Raw genomic sequence first — 19,433 nt, forward strand, 5'->3', positions numbered from 1 at the left:
TAGCTTCAAACGTATGCAAATCATTAGAAATTAGAAAAAAAAACGTCTCTGCAAAAATATTTGGTGAGTCTGTTGCTATTTGAGTCAAAGTGCCAATATACTGTACATGCGTAAAACCGGGAGCAAGGACACAGACTGATAGCTTACACACGACAAGGTTCATTTATCTGCCTGCTGTGTTTGTCCCTTGAGATCTCGGAAACACGTGTTGTCATATCACCACGGTACCACCCCCAAAACAGAGGAGCGGAGGGGCAGAGGATGAGCGGGAAGACTGAGGAGCGCAAATAACGCAAAGCAGCAGCAGGTGGAGAAGCGAGAAGAAGAAGAAATTCAGAAGCACAATAGTGAGATGAAGGGAAGGAAAGAAAAAGGGACAGAGAGCCCCAACTGTTACCGTCCTATTATGTGTGGGCTGCACAGAAATGTATAAGCGTTGTGGTTGTCGGGTGGTGGCAATGTCATCTCCTGTCTGTAACAAACACGCTCCTCTTCCCCTCTTCACTTTGGATGAGCTTCAAAGCTCTTCCACCCCCATCTAGCTCGGTGTGTGCACTGTGTATGAGGCACACACGTCTCCTGTTGCTCCAAAGTAAGCACATATTTAACATTTAGGCTTAGCTTTTTCACCTTCATCTTTGGATCATCCTCTCCTATTATCCAATTTACAGTGACATGCATTTAATCCTTCTTCAAGTCGAGCCGTACCTGCTGCTCTAATACTCCGAGCAGAATGGCGAGCGAAGTGGCATGTACCACTGTGGAAACTGGAAAAAGTTTTATGAAACACAGTTTGCATAAAAGTTTAAATCCTGTGTAAAATGTAACTAAATGCAGAATGGAGATTTGAAATAATTTAAAGCCAATATATAACAGAAAAAACTTGAAAAAGATGGCATATCAGATGCTGTTTTAGCTGGTAAACTAGGTTTTTTTTCAGTGGGTGACAGCTCTGGATTGTGGACGAGCCGGTTTAGCACTCAGACTCAAAATCCTGATGTAATACATGACAAAGTGGTTTGGCATCATTTTGTATAAACACGCAAGGCCTTCTCTGAGAAAGGCATCACCTGGATATGCATCTCTTATACCTTGTCTCAACCACTTATCCGAGGCTACGTCCACACGAATGCGTTTTTGTTTGAAAACACATCTTTTTCTCTGTTTTGGCCTCCTGTCCACACTGAGATGCCGTTTTTGGTCAAGGAAAACAGAGCTTTTTGAAAACGCTCTCCAAAGCGGATACATTTTAAAACGCCATTTTTGCATCGCAGTGTAGACTGCACAAATGGAGACTTTTGGGAACGATGAAGCATTTTAGTCATATGATGCAGTCAAGATAGTGGAGGGCATTATACAGCAGTTGTTTTGTTTGCTCTCAGTTTTGACAGCCCTATTAAAGATTAATATCAGTGTATACATGCTCCAGATAGCTTTTCTTCAAATTCTTCAATTCCCACTCGCTTTTGCAACTTTGCGCTTTTGTGTTACTCGCAGCAACAACTCCACCTCATTGTTAGTCCAATTAAAAAAGAGCCAGACAGTAAATAAACGGCAGACAGAAATGACACAGGTTGAATCGTCTTACGTTTCACGCATGCACAGTACAGGAACATAAGCGTTTCAGTCGTTTCAGTGCGGATGAACAACCGTTCTGAATCGATTGAAAACAATAGTGTGGACACAGAGTGTTTTTAGAATTTATCCAGATCAGTGTAGACGTAGCCCAATTCAGGGTCAAAGGGAGCTTGGTGCCTATCCCAGCTAGGGCGAGAAGCAGGGTGCACACTGGACGGGCGACATTTTCATCACAAGGCTAACGCAGAGATACAGCTATCTAGAATCACTCATTAATCCTATTTGAGTGTGTGGAAGGAAGTCATAGACATAACGAGAATAGTCACACACAGAAAGGCCCCAGATGACCAGGAATTCATCCTCATATCCAGCCTGTCCCAGGTGCCAAAAGGGCAAACGGCAGGGCAAAACCTGTACAGGTTGCCAGTGTGTCACAGGGCTAACAGAGAGACATGCAACCATTCACACTCACATTCACACCTACAGGCAATTTAGAACCACCAATTAACCTAACCCTGCTAACTGCATGTCTTTGAACTGTGAGAGGAAGCCGGAGCACCCGGAGAGAACCCATGTACACACGGGGATAACACGCAAACTCCACATAGAAAGCCCAGATGGCGAATTTGAACCCAGGACCTTCCTGCTGTGAGGTAGCACCACCGTCCATCTAACATCTGAACCTCCTGCCTTTACGACCACCGTCCCTTTGGCAGGCTTTTACAGGCTTTTTAGCTGTAACTAGTAAAGCTGTCATTTATTCCAAGTGCTCTTTCTCAGTACTTACTCTGTTTTCTTCTCATCCCAGATTCCAGACTCACTTGAGTTCAAAGCCTGTTGACGTCACTCACCTACCTGCTCACTTTCCCTTGTTTTATAATGAGAGACTTCATAAATATCTTTACTAAAAGACTCTGTAGCGTCACTGCCAGCCTTAGTTGCTCCCTTCAACCTGCTGAATACACACCTGTAAATATATCTGTGAATTGTGAGTAAGCTTGACAATGGCCTGACTTCATTGCCATGCATTATGGCAAAAATCTCAGCTTCAGCATCTGAGCTGTTCTTTTGACTATTTTCAATCTACTCTAGGGCTCAAACGGTTTGCAGATCATTTCATTGTGTTTCTGTTTACATCGCACACCATGCTGCAGTGTTTCTACAGACTGAGTTGTCATGCATTTTGTTCCCTAGTTTGAAAGAAGTCCAAATGCTTACAATGTGTCTCTCAAAAATAATCTGCAACACCACTGATTGTGTTTCACCAAACCCTGGGATAATTGCACATTCTAGTAATTCATTGTCAAACTTTCCTCAAACTCAGACACCAAACAACTTATCTGAGTCAAGGCTACCCAATCTTCCACATTCATGTTTTGAATTGCTGCATCCTTAAAGACACACAATTTGCTGACAGTAGATGATAATGTCAGGTCTGACGGTGCCCCGACCGGCGACCTGTGTGTATGTGTGTGTGTTTGTTCTCCTCTCTCTCGCTCTGTCTTTCCTCTCCGGCCCCGCCGCGATTGTTACGCGGTCCCGTAGCAACGGGAGATCTCGGACCCGGAAGTGCTGCCACTCTGAGCTGTCCCACCTGCGACTGATTCCTCGCAAGCTGCTGCCAATCATCCACCGTCGTTGGCAGAGCTATTTAATGGTGTGGCTGAGTAACAGACAGCGCTGGAGTATTGCACCAAGCCTGGTAGTGACTTGAGCTCAGCAAGGGTAAAACAAGTGGTTGATAGCTGAGGGAGGCTAACTGTGTCTGTTTTGCCTTTTCTCAGGAAGCGGATGAGACGGAAGGAGAGACGTCACTGATTCACGGGAGTTGTGTGGACACACGAGGGGAGACGGGGAGAGGAGCACTGAAGGGACTTGCACTGTGGATAACTGTGGATTGGCTTCACTGTAAATAAAGACACTGTTCAACTTTAACGAGAGGTCCGCGTCTGGGTTCACTAGCTCACCACCCTTAACAGATAAGGGGGAAAAAATCTCGAGTATAACCAAAACATAAGGATTACAAGTGCCTCAGTCTACAGCTTTTTCTCAAAGGCTCATTAAAGGAAGAACAAAAGATTTTTTTTACCAAATTGAAACATGGAATTAAAAACATTACATTTATTGACTGATTCCTCCATCCGATGACATGATTGTCTCTGCGCGTGTTTCTCATTAAATCTTAGCACAGAGGAATAAATCAGAGCAAAAAGCTGGTGACACTCTGTGCATGTAAAACAGAGCACAGCTTCATTTACCGCTGATTTGAGAATCTTCATAATTATTAAATCCAAATGCTGGATTGGGACAATTGCTGACACAGTGGAAACAGCCTTTTGTTCCCTTATCTGCACTCCACTGTTCCACCACGTGGATGTTTGCTGTGTGTGTGTGTGTGTGTGTGTGTGTGTGTGTGTGTGTGTGTGTGTGTGTGTGTGTGTGCCATTTGTAATTGGTGAAAACTCATTGAAACTTAAAGGGCTGATAGATCAGTGTTGGGGTACTGCGTGTTTCTGTTAGTGAGGCAGAGAAGGAAATAATACACTGCCTCCAGTCTGTCTGTACGAACCTCTTCAATTTTCTTTGATCTTTTACCTTCACAACTGAACATCATGGATCTCTCATCCTGCCTCCTAAAAGCTCTCTCTACCTTTCTTATATGTTAACCTTATGCTCTCTCTCTCTCCTCTCTTTCCCTTTTGTCACGTATTACCCAGAGGCTCCCAGTCTCAGCGTTCCAGGCTCATTAATCCAACAGTGAGTATTTACACTGGACCTTTAATTATGCTAACCTGATCTCTGCTGAAGGAATTAGCTTCAAAGTTTTGTAATGGCAGGACAAACAAGTTTATCCACAACTACTGTTGTTACAACAGGTAGTGATTAACATTGTCTCCTCACTGCAAATGGTCTTGGGAGAGTTGACAGTCAGTAAGACAGAGAGCTGGACTGGACTTCTGCAGGACTTCCAATGAAAGTCTTGTTATGTGCATAGAGTAACATGCCACATCATTAATATGGAACTAAAGATTTGCATACATTTAGATTTGTATTTTTATTTATTAGCTATTTTTTGCTAATATTTTAACACTGAAGCAAAATCTGTATATATCAGTTCATGCTATTGAAGTATTTATCTTTTTGTCCACTGTAGCTATCATTTTTAAAAATTCATCATGCAGAAAAACTGAGAAGTGCTGCTGAAATTGACTTCTTTACCTTATATTAAAATATCTCAGGGATTAATATGTAGTTAAATGTCTTTACACTCACAGAAAGCAGAGTTTCACTTGAATTCAAAGATCACTAGCCAAATGTATTGATTTCAAGGCACAGAAACAACGTTTCTCACAATAAAATGGCGCCTGTGTGTTCGGCACGCCGTCTATCGCTCTCCTTTATTTGTTTTGTTTTATTGTTTTTAGCTAACTTTGCGTTACATGTCTGTTGTACTTTTTCCTATGATCGCCAGACATTATTATCCATCCGGATGTCTGACCGGCCTGAATATGACAACCAAGGCTTTTTGATCTGTGTTGTTCAGCACTTTGGTCTGCCTGGTGTGTTCTTAAAGTGCTATGATAATGATGATGATAAAACTGTTACCTAAATACTTGAGCCTGCAGCAGGTGACAGTGATCAAAATCACCATCTCAAGGATGTTCATTTTTGATCACGTTGGTTGTGGCTTTGCGGTGCACGTGTGCCATATATCGCCTTTTGATAATGTTGAACTCCAGCAGGCATTAGCAGATAATCAGCAGCTGTTGGAAACATTACAAAAACACATTACTTCTGTTGTTGTACCTGTTTTGACAGGATGCAGCATGTTGAGCTTTCTTGTACTTTTACTGCCTGATCCAAGGTGAAAAGCGAGCACATCTCACAGCATGCTGTCTCACATAGACTTTGCCTCCATTACAGGACAAAGCATGTGTGAAATGGACCATGCTTTTCACCCGCACAGGCTAACCCTCCATATAAATGTCTACCCCTATTACATTCTCCCTAACAGAGATTGGAAGTAACAAAGTACAAACACTTTGTTACTGTACTCTACTTTTCAGGTATCTGTACTTTACTGAGTAGTTCAGTGTTCCCACACCTGCTGAATCCCAATTTAAGTGGGTGGTATTTTGCGGGTGGCTGTAGCTCAGGAGGTAGAGCTGGTCACCTACTGATCGGAAGGTTGGAGGTTCAATCCCTGGCTGCTCCAGTCTGCATGCCTAAGTATTCTTGGGCAAGATACTAACCCCAAGTTGCTCTCCGATGCATCCATTGGAGTGTGAATGTAATTAGACAACACTAAGTTTAGAGACAGTGCTAGTGAGAATAGGTGTGAATGTGGTATGTTGTATAGAGTACTCCGGGAGAGTAGAAAAGCGCTGTATAAGAATCAGTCCATTTAAGCCTGACTGTGTTCCTCCAACAGAGAATAGATGTTTTCCTTCTGATTCAGACTGAGTACAATTAAAATTAAAAATCAGACTAAAGTTTGTATTCCCATCTACTAATATTATTTTAATATCACATTAATATAGGTTCAGTTAGCATTACACAAAAATAGCTGGTAGAAACGTCCTCCAAAGAGCTACTTTTTACTTTCTTAATTTGAGTACATTGCAGAGCCTGTACTTTTTAAATTTAGAATCAGTACTTCTTTTACTAGAGTATTTCTTTATAATACTATCTGTTTTTGTGTGCCCTCTTGGCTCCCATTTGCCTAACAAATGTTAAGTGAATGTGTTAATTACTAATATATAATATATATATTAGGGCTGGGTATCGTCACTGATTTCTAGAATCGATTCGTTTCCGATTCACAAGGTCCCTAATCGATTTGATCCACGATTCGATTCAATTCGATTCGATTCGAATCAGGGAAATTTTGACAGTCAGAAATATTATAATTCAGATCAGTACATTTACATATTTTTCTATCTATAAAAAGGAAGCTGACACACGCAAGACTTTATCAAAGGTGTGAGCATCACAGCAGAGGCCTTTGTGTCAAAGCAGCTGAAGATAAAACACAGAAAAACATGAAGGTGGTTTTCCTGGGATTTTATAAAAATATTCTGCAGTACATCAAAAACGAAAGAAAACCATTAATCAACACATGAACGTTACCTCTGACGTTACAGAGGTTTTATTAGAGACACAGCTGAGCGTTTTGCATTTTGCATAATTTTAAAAAGTTTAAATTTGTTCAGTATTGAACGGCAGAAATGAGGTTTTCTTTTCGGAAGTAAGAAAAAGGAAAAAAAAAACAGCGTTTTTTTGTAAACAACTGTAGACTTGTGCATAATAAGCAAGCAAATAATGCAGAAAACAGATTTTTAGATGGGAACCTGTTCTTGAAGGAGAGAGAGAGAGACAGAGCTGTGCATCGTGGTGGAAGCAAAACAGTAAACGTCAGAGGGAATTCATGACGATGTTTAGGTGAAGCGTAGTTTGGATCTTCTTTTGCTGCTGGTTCGGTCAATATTGTTTGGAGAGAGATCAAACCTGCAGCCTCAGAATCAGCGTAAAAGGGGCGTAAACACAAAGCACGGACCTGCCAACACATCAGAGTCAGCGAGCTGTCGGCTTTCAGCCCCGACTGTGTCCGTGCCATCGGTGAGAAAGGCGACATCTAACTGATTCTGATCCACGGGTCTGCGCTGTGTGTTTACGTCTTTGTGCAGAAGCCGTGTTCCTGCTCTCATTTACTGTTTTAGCTGTTTGGTGGTTGTTGAATTTTGAGGAGGTTTCACCTGAGATTCTGGCATTTCGGACAAAATAAATTTATATTAAAAAATCGATTCAGGATTTTAATGAATCGATTTCACGTTATCCAAGCCAGAATCGATTTTAATCGATAAATCGATTATAAAAACCCACCCCTAATATGTTAGGGGTGCAACGATACACAAAATTCACGGTTCGGTTCGGTTCGATACTTTGGTGTCACGGTTCGATATTTTTTTGATACAAAAAAAATGTTCATGCCTTTTTAATTTGTTATTAAAATTATAAATATATCTTTTAACTCAAAAGTACAGTTTTTAAATTTAATGTTGCTGAAACAACAAAGTAATAAAATAAAAAAAAATCTATCTGATCGAGAAATCACTCATCTTTGGAAAAGAGAGTTTATTACAGAGAAATGGCTCTTTCCAAAATAAAAGCTATACTATCCGCTTCTTCTGGGCTATATTCTCAGCAGCATATTAAACATATCAGGTCCCCTTAAGGAGAATCATGTGCTCAGGTAAAGTTTGTAGCATGCGTGCTTGTTGTTTTTGTCTACTTCCACTTGTCTTTGCACTAGGATGATGTCGGAGTAAATGTGCAGTCATATTCGTTGTGTTCCCACTAGTGCTGTCAGCGTTAATCTGAAATGACGTTGATTGATTGATTGATTGATTGGTAATTTATTTCAACATGTGAACAATATACAAGTACATTTAGAAAAGAAATGAGAGGAAAAAAATATACTATACAAATTACATACAAAAAAACATTCTGATTAATTTACATGTTGAAAGGGAGTGGGAAGAAGTATACACTTATTTAATCCCACCCCTGTCCCATAAATTATCAGTGAATATTTAGTCAGCTTCCTTACTGATATAATTTGTAATAAAAATAGTGAACAGATTTCTGATATACTATATACTATAATATCACATCATGAATTTTTTGTTTGTTTGTTTTTAAATAGAGACATTCACTTAATTTAAATATTTTCCTTTTCTTTATAGATCGAGAAGATCATATTTTTATAACTCTTTTTGAACAGTTTTATGTTTGGACATTGCTTTAATTCCATATTCAGTTTGTTCCATAGTTTCACTCCTTGAACAGAAACACAAAAGCCTTTTCTTGTAGTACGTACCTTCATTGTTTTGAAGTTACAAAAACCCCTTAAATTATAACTTCCTTCTTTCAAAAAAAACATACTCTGAATATTACCTGGCAGTTCTTTATTTTTTGCTTTGAATAGAATTTGTGCTGTTTGGAATTTCACTATATCGTCAATTTTCAATATTTCAGACTGCAAAAATAGTGAGTTTGTATGTTCCTGTAACCTGCATTGTGGATGATTCGAATTGCTTTCTTTTGAAGAGTAAAAAGTGAATGTAATGTGGTTTTATAGTTATTGCCCCAGACCTCTGCACAATAGCTTAAGTATGGTGAAACCAGTGAACAGTAGAGAATATGAAGTGATGTTCTGTCGAATACCTGTTTTGCCTTGTTTAGTACTGCAATGCTTCGTGATACTTTGGAATGAATATATCTTACGTGAGCTCTCCAGTTAAGTTTTTCATCTATTATTACCCCCAGAAATTTATTTTCACTGACTCTTTCAATATCAACACCATTTATTTGAATCTTTGCATTTGTATTTAAACTACTATTTCCAAATAACATCAGTTTAGATTTATTCAAATTTAATGATAATTTGTTTTTATCAAGCCAGAACTTCACTTTACTTATTTCATTAGTCATATCCTCCAATAAATTCTGCAGATCATCACCAGAGCAAAAAATGTTTGTATCGTCAGCAAAGAGAACCATTTTTAATACTTTGGACACTTTACAGATGTCGTTAATGTACAAGTTGAAGAATTTTGGACCCAAAACTGACCCTTGGGGTACACCACAAGCAATGTCCATACATAAGGAGCAACCACCATTTATTTTCACAAACTGCTTTCTGTCACTTAAATAACTCCGGACCCAATCTAAAACTACCCCTCTGACACCATAATGTTCCAGTTTTCTTATTAATATATCATGATCTATAGTGTCAAATGCCTTTGTCAAGTCTATGAATAACCCAGCCACATATTGCTTTTTGTCTATGGAATTTGTGATGTATTCTATTGAATCTAATAGTGCCGATGATGTTGATCTGCTTGATCTGAATCCGTACTGACTCTCAGTGAGTAGTTTATGTTTATCTATAAATTTTTCCAGTCTGTTTTTAAACAGTTTTTCAAGAACTTTTGAGAATTGAGGTAGTAAAGAGACAGGCCTGTAGTTTGTGAAATGGTGTTTGTTTCCAGATTTGTATAGAGGTATAACTTTTGCTATTTTCATTCTGTCTGGAAATCGACCAGTTTGAAATGATAAATTACAGATGTATGTAAATGGTTTTATAATAGCCTCAATGACTCTTTTAACCACTATCATATCAATATCATTACAATCCAAAGATTTGTGATTTTTACATTTTTTGACAATTTCAAGAACTTCATTTTCATCAACGGCTGTGAGAAACATAGAATATGGATTTCTGTCAATCAGTGTATCGGGTTTTTCCTGTGCTTTCCCAGGATCAGTGATTGTTCTTGCTAAATTTGGTCCAGCAGTTACAAAGAATTCATTGAGACTATTTGCCACAACATCCATATTGTATTCTTCATGGTCATTACAAATGAAATACTTGGGATAGTTCTTTTGTCCAGTCCCACATTTTATAACACTGTTCAGGATTTCCCATAATCTTTTATTATTATTTCTATTTATATCTAATTGCTTCTTATAGTATTCCTTTTTACTAAATCTAAGTATATTAGTTAACCTATTTTTATATCTTTTGTATCTGATTTCAGCATCTTTAGTTCTCGTTCTTAAGAACTCTCTGTATAGAGCATTTTTCTTTATACATGCATTTTGCAGACCTTTTGTTATCCATGGACAGTCCATATATTTCTGTTTCCTACTATATTGCTTTATTGGACAGTTGGTATTGTACAGTAATGTAAATATTCTAAGGAATTTATTATAAGCACTATTAACGTCCTGTTCCTGATATACTTCACCCCAGTTTTTCCTTCAACGTTAACACCATAACGCGGAAAATCTCCGTTAACGAGCTACCACGCATCGCCGCGTGCGTGGGGCTGGACGGCCAACACGTTAACAAGCAAACTGCGCTAAAGCACTAGTTCCCACCCATGTAATTGAGCATTGCGTGGCACATCCGACATACTGTTTTACTTTTGTCCATGACGCGCTTACCTTCAGGGTCATACAACATCTGCCAGAAAATGCTGAGGATTTTCTATGAGTCTGTTGTGGCCAGTGCGATCCTCTATGCTGTTGCATGCTGGGGGAGCAGGCTGAGGGTCGCAGATGCCAACAGACTTAATAAACTGATCCGTAAGGCCAGCAATGTTGTGGGGACGGAGCTGGACTCCCTCAAGGTGGTGTCGGAGAGGCGGATGCTGTCCAAGATAAAGACAATGTTGGATAACACCTCCCACCCACTCCATGACATGCTGGTCAGTCACAGGAGCTCGTTCAGTGAGAGACTGAGATTACCGAAAAGCACCACTGAACGACACAGGAAATCATTCCTGCCTGTGGCCATCTCCCTGTACAACGCATCCACTTAACACACTGTTTGCTGCTACAACTACACATGTTTCTTTTCCAACTATTTATTTATGAGTGACTTATGTATGTATGTATGTATATATATGTATATATTGTACTATTCTTAGTTAGTGTATTGTCTGTCTTGTCTTAATGTTGGTTTAAAATGGAGCACTGTAACAAAAAATAATTTCCCCCAGGGATCAATAAAGTATTCTGATTCTGATTCTGATTCTGAAAACCAAAATAATTCCAAAGGCCAGATCTGAATGAGGGTGGGGTGAGGTTCAATTTGCCATGTTGCAAGGAGAGCTTAACTTCTGTCTCGCTAGCTTGCCCTGCGGTCAGTGAATCCGCGTTTGAATACTCAGCCTAGGCTGCACTGTCGAGCGCAGATCTACTGAGCGCAGCGCAAGCTAGCAAGACAGAAGCTAAGCTCGTTGCAACATGGCAAATTGAACCTCCCCCACCCTCATTCAGATCTGGCCTTTGGAACTATTTTGGTCTTCATGTGAAGCATGACCCTGAAGGTAAGTATTGAATATTGTTGCTGACCATCTCCAGCTTTTTATTAACATCCTGGGCCAACCTTGTACTAGTGTGTCTAATAAAAAATGCTGGTCAGCATATTTGCATGTCTCTTACCTAATGGCTGCAGTATAAGAAAAGCTGTAAAGTACTCTGATATTAAGGAAAAAAACAAAACAAAATTTTCTAAGATTCAGATACTTTATGAATTTATCCTCTGGCAAATTAAATCTGGTGGTTATCAGATAAGGTAACTTAAGGTTGGATGAATAACCTGACCTTAATCACTAAAGACATTATTTTGATATATTAGGTAGCTGGAAGTTGCTAGGCATGCTATTATCCAGGAAAATAAAAGAATCTACCCAAAACCAAAAAAAGATGCCTCCATGTGATTTCACTGTCACAAGTTTTGTCCTGGCATCATGTGAGGCTGGCTATCTTTCGACTTGATCTTAGCTTCTCTTATTTTAACCTAAGTTACAAGTATTAAATAGCAATTAGCCTGCTTCCTAGCAGTGTACATTAAATGATTTAAAGTTGTGTTCAAAAGTTTTACACTCTGACAGCACGGATTCTATCAGAAATAGTACCGTGGATACTCTTATCCTCATAGAGATAAGTGGTTTTCCATGATACCCAAACAGATAGTTTCTATAGATGTCCGTAGGTTGTTCCAAGCATCCTCACCAAGATTTGATTTACACCAAATGTGTGACTGCCTCCATGAAGTTGGTCCTTATTACTTGGGCTGAGTGCTTGGAGCCACAAGACAGCTCCTATGATGGCATTGTATAACAGGTAAGAATCTAAACGTCTTAAATACCCTAAACCTCCTCCGTAGGAGTCAAGAATATAACGGAGCTCTTAAAATTCACGTTTCACTCTCTGTTCTTCACTCAATATCCCACATTCACATTTTTCATGTTTTTAATAATACATGGACCCGTCAGATTTTGATGGATGGTGGTTCACTTGTGTGATTTTTATAGTTTCATAATACAATCCACGTGTATGCTTGTGTGACTGGAAGTATAATAAAACAAGTATCAATTGTGTGTTACCAGATTGACGCTCTAGATGTTTACTTTTATATTGACCCAGTGGATCATTAGGTGTCCAAAAACCTTGTTCATTATTTTGACCATTGATCTAGAAAATTCCAATAACCAACTGCTGTTTCCAACACTCAGAGGAAAGCAAAGAAAGCAAGCAGCTTTTCAGTGGTGCACCTTTTCAGGCTTAACTAATTGATGCAGTTGTGTGTGTAGCTGCTGTGCTTATGGCTGATTTGCTTGTTTGCCTAATACTGCACTTTTTAGTGTAGTATCACTTCTACCTCTTCTTAAAGTCAATAAAGAGTTCTTTTACTGATGGCATGAAGTTGGCTTTAATGTTAGTTGTAAGATCTTGGGGTTGTTACAGCTTCACCTTGATCACAAACTACGCCACCGTCGAACTAAAACATAACATAAAATCCAATGAGATAGTAAGACGAGTGAATTAAAGACATAAAATGATCTATATAACATACAAACATACCTCGCTGGCTGACCCATGCTTTGAGGCAGAAATGAGCACTTTACAGATACTTTTAAGAAACAACTTTCTCTGAATTAAATTGGCTTCTCTTGCTTCAACTTGCCATGCTCACACATCAACATGGGCGTGCATCTCCCTCAGCTGCACCAGTGGAACCAAAATGCAGTACAATAGTTCCTACATGAGAATTTTCACAATAAATGACCTAATGGCATATAAAATATGCATAGTGCAAAACAAAATACATTAACTGAAAGTAAGGCAGTAAAACTCCCACCAAATCACAAAACTATTGTGATTTCTACTTAAACATTATAATAGGAACATGTTTACAATTTAGCATTCATTCTGCTTCTAGCAATAACACAGTTTTGTGTACTGGCCTATCAAGGTACACTGGTTTGACAGTCCTTTTCCTCTAGTTAAGTCCTTGATTTCTTTGCTGAATGTGTTTTCTTGTGCAAGTTTTATTATGAACAGTTCTGCCCTTTGTCTGTCTTCAACACTTGTGTTTTCACCTTTTGTTTGGGTGAGTCCTTTAAAATCCTTCACAAATTTCTGTAGACGAGCAATAGCTTTAACCGCTCTTCTCCAGTCTGAGAATTTGGTGAGACGGTCTAGTATTGTTCTCCTTTCTTCTACTTTGGTGTTGAACACATGTACTGTTTTTAGCTCTGGATCATTGGGCTTGAGTTCCGTAAACTTGCCATTTTCAACAGGTAGCTCGCTTTGCCACAAAAACTCTGGACCTTTAAACCAGTTAGAGTTGAGTAGCTGTTGGACACTGAGTCCTCTTGATGCATGGTCTGCAGGATTACTTTCAGATGGTACATGATGCCACTGTCGTGGGTCTGTGAGTGACCGTATCCTTTGAATCCTATTTGCCACAAACACGTGAAATCTCTTTGCATCATTATTCACGTATCCCAACACTACCTTGGAATCTGTCCAGAAGTGTTCTTCAAGATCACTTATCTCCAGTTCATTTCTTAACATTGCACTTGTTCTTGCGGCAACTACTGCAGCCGTTAATTCAAGTCTAGGGACAGTAGTGACCTTGGTTGGGGCTACACGTGCCTTTCCCAGGACTAGGGCACAATGAACATCACCTTTTGATGTTACTGTTCTTAAATAACTACACTCTCCGTAGCCTGTCACACTAGCGTCTGAAAAATGGTGTAATTCACACTGTGCAATGTCTGTGTTTGCAGGTAAGACATGTGTTTGAACTTTCACCTTTGACAGGGTTTGAAGATCTAGGAGCCAGGATTCCCACTGTGTGCTGAGATCATTTGAGAGTGGCTCGTCCCATCCAACTTTCTCTTGACATAACTGTTGCAGGATTTGCTTTCCTCTTAGGATGAACGGTGCCACAAATCCCAGTGGGTCATACACTGATGCTATTGTGCGCAGAATTCCTCTTCTTGTCATTGGGTGCTCTTTTACAGTTATTCTGAACTGAAATTCATCAGCAGAAACGCACCACTGAACACCAAGAGCCCTTTCCATTAATGGCTCTCCAAGTGCCAAATCTAAATCCTTAATACTTTCTGCACACTCTTCTCTCGGCAATGACTTTATCACATTTTCACTGTTTGATATGAACTTGTGTAATCTTAGTTTACCTGTGCTACACAGTTCTCTTGCCTCTTGGACTAGTTTTATGGCTTCTGACTCTGACATAACACTAACAAGTCCATCATCTACATAAAAGTTCCTTTGAATGAACCTTACAGTGTTTGGAGTGAACTTTCCCTCACCTTGCGTGGCTAGATGTTTTAACCCAAAGTTGGCACAGCCAGGAGAAGAAGCAGCGCCAAAGAGATGAACCTTCATTCGAAAGACTGAGGGTGGAACGCTTAGGTCACCATGCTCCCACCACAGGAAGCGTAAGTAGTCCTGGTCTTGAGGTGTTACATGAAACTGGTGAAACATGCGTTCCACGTCACACATTACAGCAACGGAGCCCTTCCTGAACCTACAGAGCACTCCCACCAAAGTGTTTGTGAGGTCAGGCCCTGTAAGCAGGTGCATGTTCAGCGAAGTGTCTTGATATTGTGCAGAGCAGTCAAAGACTACACGTATCTTGCCGGGCTTCTGAGGGTGATATACCCCATGGTGGGGGATATACCAAACAGGTGTATTACAGAGTTCTTTCTCCGGCACTTTCTCTGCGTCACCACATGCTATCATGTTCGCCATAAAATTTGCATAGTCTGTGTAGTACCTTTGGTCCCTTTTGAATCTGCGTTCGAGACTACTTAAACGTTGCATTGCACTTGGCATGTTATTGGGAAGATCTGGCCTGTCACCCTTGAAAGGCAGTGGCATTTCATAGTGTCCATCTAGCTTTTGCTTTATTCCTTCTTGTAGCTTTGTAATAAAGCGGACATCTTCTTGCGAAATGCTTGTCTCTTCCACTGCTCTCTCTGTAAAGTCTGATTCAAGTGCTTTGATTACATCTGGAAATGTTACTTCCTTTACTTGTGTCTTGCAGATGTAATGAACCTTATTCTTTAGTTTTGTGGGTGACTCAGTCTCTGGTATAACTTGTTTTACAATGATGCGGTGACTTACTCCAATTACATCATTACCTGTATCACATGAATCACAGTAGCTGATGATGCTCCAACCCAAATCTGTTCTCTGAGCGTATGGCTGGTTTTCTTCACCACATACGACCTCTCTGGGCATTAAGGCTTGTGTGCAGTTGTACCCTAAAAGGAGTCCTATATCACAGTCCAAAGGGGGTGCAATATGTTCAGTGAGATGCTCCAAATGTGACCATGCCCTTGCAGTGTCTGGAGTAGGAATATGACTACGATTAGCGGGTATAAAGTCTCGTGTGTAAACAACTGGTACAGTGAGTTTCTTCTTGGAAAACAGTCCTCTTATTTGCAGAGCTTCAAGTTTTGTGCATGGTACAGTGGTTTTCTTGGATGACATTGTAGATAGATTGAGCTTAACTTGAGTTTTGGTTGTGTCCAAGTTATTTGCTACTTCATTAAGAATAAATGAAGAATCACTCTGTGTGTCCAGCAGAGCGTAGATCAGTACTTCTTTACTTGGCTCATTTTGTGTGGATACGTAGACTGGGACTATTGCAGATGTCTGTGTGTTTTTACTTTCATGAGTCACTCTATTAGATGTGGTCTCATTGACTATGTCTTGTGACTGTGTTACCTGATGCTGGGTTTCCTTCAGTTCACTTACTTGTTGCTCTTTAGGTGGTTCTTTCTTTGTCTCTTGTCTTTGTCTTTCTTCATGCAGGCATGTAGGATGCCGTTTTGAGCATGTGTTGCATGTCATCTTGTTGCTGCAGTTCTTGGAGAGATGGCCACTATTTAAACAGCCAAAACATAATTTTTCGCCTTGAATAAATTTGACTCTCTCAGCGACAGGTTTCTCAGTGAACTTACGACACTTGTGTAAGCCGTGTCCTGCTCTTTTACAAAACACACAAGAGACCATGCTTCTTTCAGTAGAGTTAGTTGTGAAGATTTTCACTGTATCTTGTCTCTTAGGAATGGGTGTAGGTTGAGGTTTTGTCTTTGGTTGGTCAAAGTCACTTTGTCTTATGGCTTGGTATGATGTAATGGGATTACATGCGATACTTGCCTCCATTGACAGGAATGTTACAAAGTAACTGAAACGTGGGAATCTTTTGTGCTCCAGCTGGTACTCTGTAGCCTTTCGGTTCCACCTGTTACTTAACCAATCTGGTAGTTTAGCAGCAAGTCTTTGATTCTCAATGCCATCATTGAGAATGTTCAGATTCTCATTATTAGTCATTGCAGATTGGCAGCTTTGTAAAAAGTCCACAAACTTTCTTAGCTCTGCACTATCCTTTCCTGTGACCTTTGGCCAGGTGTGTAACTTGTCTCTAAAGGCCTTAGCAATGACAAAAGGCTCTCCATAACGTTCATTGAGCATATTCCATGCTGCCTCATATGAGTCTTCAGAGCCAATCAGAAAATAGCCATCTAAGGCTTCCTTAACACAGCCACCAACATACTTCTGTAGAAAAAATATCTTTTCGGCAGTGGGAATGTTCTTTCTCTCTATTAGAGTCTGAAAGGACGCCTTCCAATGCTTAAACTTAAGTGGATCCCCACTAAATACCGAGGGCTCTGGAATAGGCAGTCTATTAGCTGACATAGCTTCTGCCAAAACCTTTACAAGCTCACCTGTGCTCTCATAAGTGACATTTAACTCTCTTCGTGGTTGTAAGGGTTGATTAGCAGTATTCTTGGACTCTGTTACCTGTAAGTTTGCAGGGTTTAGAGTGACTCTTTCTTGCTTTACTGAAATGTAGTCTTCCTCATAAACTTGTAGTTTTGCCTGTGCTGCCTTGAGTCCTTTCAGATTTTCCAATCTTTCAATTTCTCTTCTTAAGTCCTCAACTGACTTCCTCCTTGCAGCACTTTCCTCTTGTTGTCTCTTTATCACGGCCGCTTTCTCCCTTTCTCTTTGTAACTTGCGCTCAGTTTCCTCCCTTTCCTCTAGGAGACGTTGTGACATTGCAGCAGCTGCTTGCTCTGCGGATATGCGTTTGTCTTCTTCTTCAAGCATTTGCATTCTTTCTCTGTACTTCTCTTGTTCTGTCATTATCTGAAGCACAGCCTTTGTGGCTTCATACTCTGCTGCAGCTTCTTGTCTTTTGGAGGAGGAACCATTAGAAAGAACTGTATTGGCTTTAAATGGACTATGAACTGAGACACTAACAGAGCTAGAGGATGTAAATATAGAGCCTGCATCAGGCCATACAATCTCCTCTTGAGTTTCTCCTTTAATGTGACATTTGATCTTTTGCAAAACTACTGTAGTCACTGATGTGCATTTGTCTAGCTTGGAATGCATATCATGAGGTGGTCCATCCATTGCTCTGTATTCATCATAAATATCATTAAGCTCGGCTGCTTCTCTTTGTACAACGTTCATGTGACCTTCAAGAATGTCAGGTGGATCTCCTTTTAAAACAGATTTTTTTGCCACTTTGATTAATGCTTTCCATCTGTCATAAATACTGTCAAAGCGACGTTGCAACCCTTGTAACCTTTGATTATGGAATTCTTTTCCTTTTTCTGTGAGCATGCGAGACCTTTCACTTCTACGTTGCTCTATTTGCACTGTTTGCTCTAAAGAGGTTTCATCCACTTGCCTTGCAGCTTGTTCTGCACTGGGAGCTTCAATTTCTGTCTCATTTGTGTCTGACATTTTGTTTTTCTTGTAATGCACTTATTTGTTGATGCAAAATCTCCTTTTAACTTGACTTGAGTAATGAATTGTGAACTTGGGTGCATTAATTCCCTTCTTGCTAACTTGTGATGCTGTTGTTGTCAGGCTTAACACAGTTCCTTATTGTTTCTCCCTCCTTGTGTCATCTTTCCAAACATAAACTTTAATGTCTGGCTTCTGGACATCTTTATGAAGAAGCAACTGTGAACTTGTGTGTCCATTAACATTTGCAGCAGCTTGGTCCTTGGTGCACTGGCACGATGTTGCCACCAGGGGGCCGGGAATCATGCAGGTCCGAGTTCGACTATCACTTCTACCTCTTCTTAAAGTCAATAAAGAGTTCTTTTACTGATGGCATGAAGTTGGCTTTAATGTTAGTTGTAAGATCTTGGGGTTGTTACAGCTTCACCTTGATCACAAACTACGCCACCGTCGAACTAAAACATAACATAAAATCCAATGAGATAGTAAGACGAGTGAATTAAAGACATAAAATGATCTATATAACATACAAACATACCTCGCTGGCTGACCCATGCTTTGAGGCAGAAATGAGCACTTTACAGATACTTTTAAGAAACAACTTTCTCTGAATTAAATTGGCTTCTCTTGCTTCAACTTGCCATGCTCACACATCAACATGGGCGTGCATCTCCCTCAGGTGCACCAGTGGAACCAAAATGCAGTACAATAGTTCCTACATGAGAATTTTCACAATAAATGACCTAATGGCATATAAAATATGCATAGTGCAAAACAAAATACATTAACTGAAAGTAAGGCAGTAAAATGTAGTGTCCAGAGGCCAGCTGATGTGTTGGTCAAATGGCCAACACATCACCTCTTCAGGCAGCATGCGATCGCCTTCTGCACCTTTTATTTGTCTCGCTTCATTTGAAAACAAAAAATCAATTTCTACACTTATGCACAATCAGGAGGCAGCATGAAGCCCCGCGGCGCTGTTACGCCACATTCAAGTGTGCTGTACAGATGTGTTGTTGTGGATATGACCAAACACGCATACAGGCACTGCATGCACAAAAGGCCAGTGTCAAATGTCAAAGGTCTCTCCAACCCTGGTTTTGATTTGCTTTACAGCAGCGGTCCCCAACCTTTTTTTGTGCCACAGACCGTTTATGTCTGACAATATTTTTACGGCCTTTAAAGTGTCGCGGATA

At 40.0% G+C, this 19,433-nt stretch overlaps 1 protein-coding gene and 2 long non-coding RNA genes across 3 annotated transcripts in view; all 3 read right to left on the minus strand.

Annotated features, from left to right (window-relative positions):
• kcnh3 (potassium voltage-gated channel, subfamily H (eag-related), member 3) overlaps positions 1 to 19,433 on the minus strand; it is a 186,803-nt gene that overhangs the window by 128,842 nt on the left and 38,528 nt on the right. The window lies entirely within an intron of this gene.
• Positions 12,847 to 13,157, minus strand: LOC145419341 (uncharacterized). Its single transcript, XR_003269905.2, has 2 exons — positions 13,018 to 13,157; positions 12,847 to 12,934 (listed from the first exon to the last, which is right to left on the minus strand). It is a non-coding gene; the product is annotated as an uncharacterized LOC145419341 (long non-coding RNA).
• LOC113007404 (uncharacterized) lies at positions 18,398 to 18,924 on the minus strand. Its single transcript, XR_013902460.1, has 2 exons — positions 18,776 to 18,924; positions 18,398 to 18,692 (listed from the first exon to the last, which is right to left on the minus strand). It is a non-coding gene; the product is annotated as an uncharacterized LOC113007404 (long non-coding RNA).

This window comes from Astatotilapia calliptera, chromosome 16 (genome assembly GCF_964374335.1).
Source record: "Astatotilapia calliptera chromosome 16, fAstCal68.1, whole genome shotgun sequence".
NCBI classification, from domain to species: Eukaryota; Metazoa; Chordata; class Actinopteri; order Cichliformes; family Cichlidae; genus Astatotilapia; species Astatotilapia calliptera.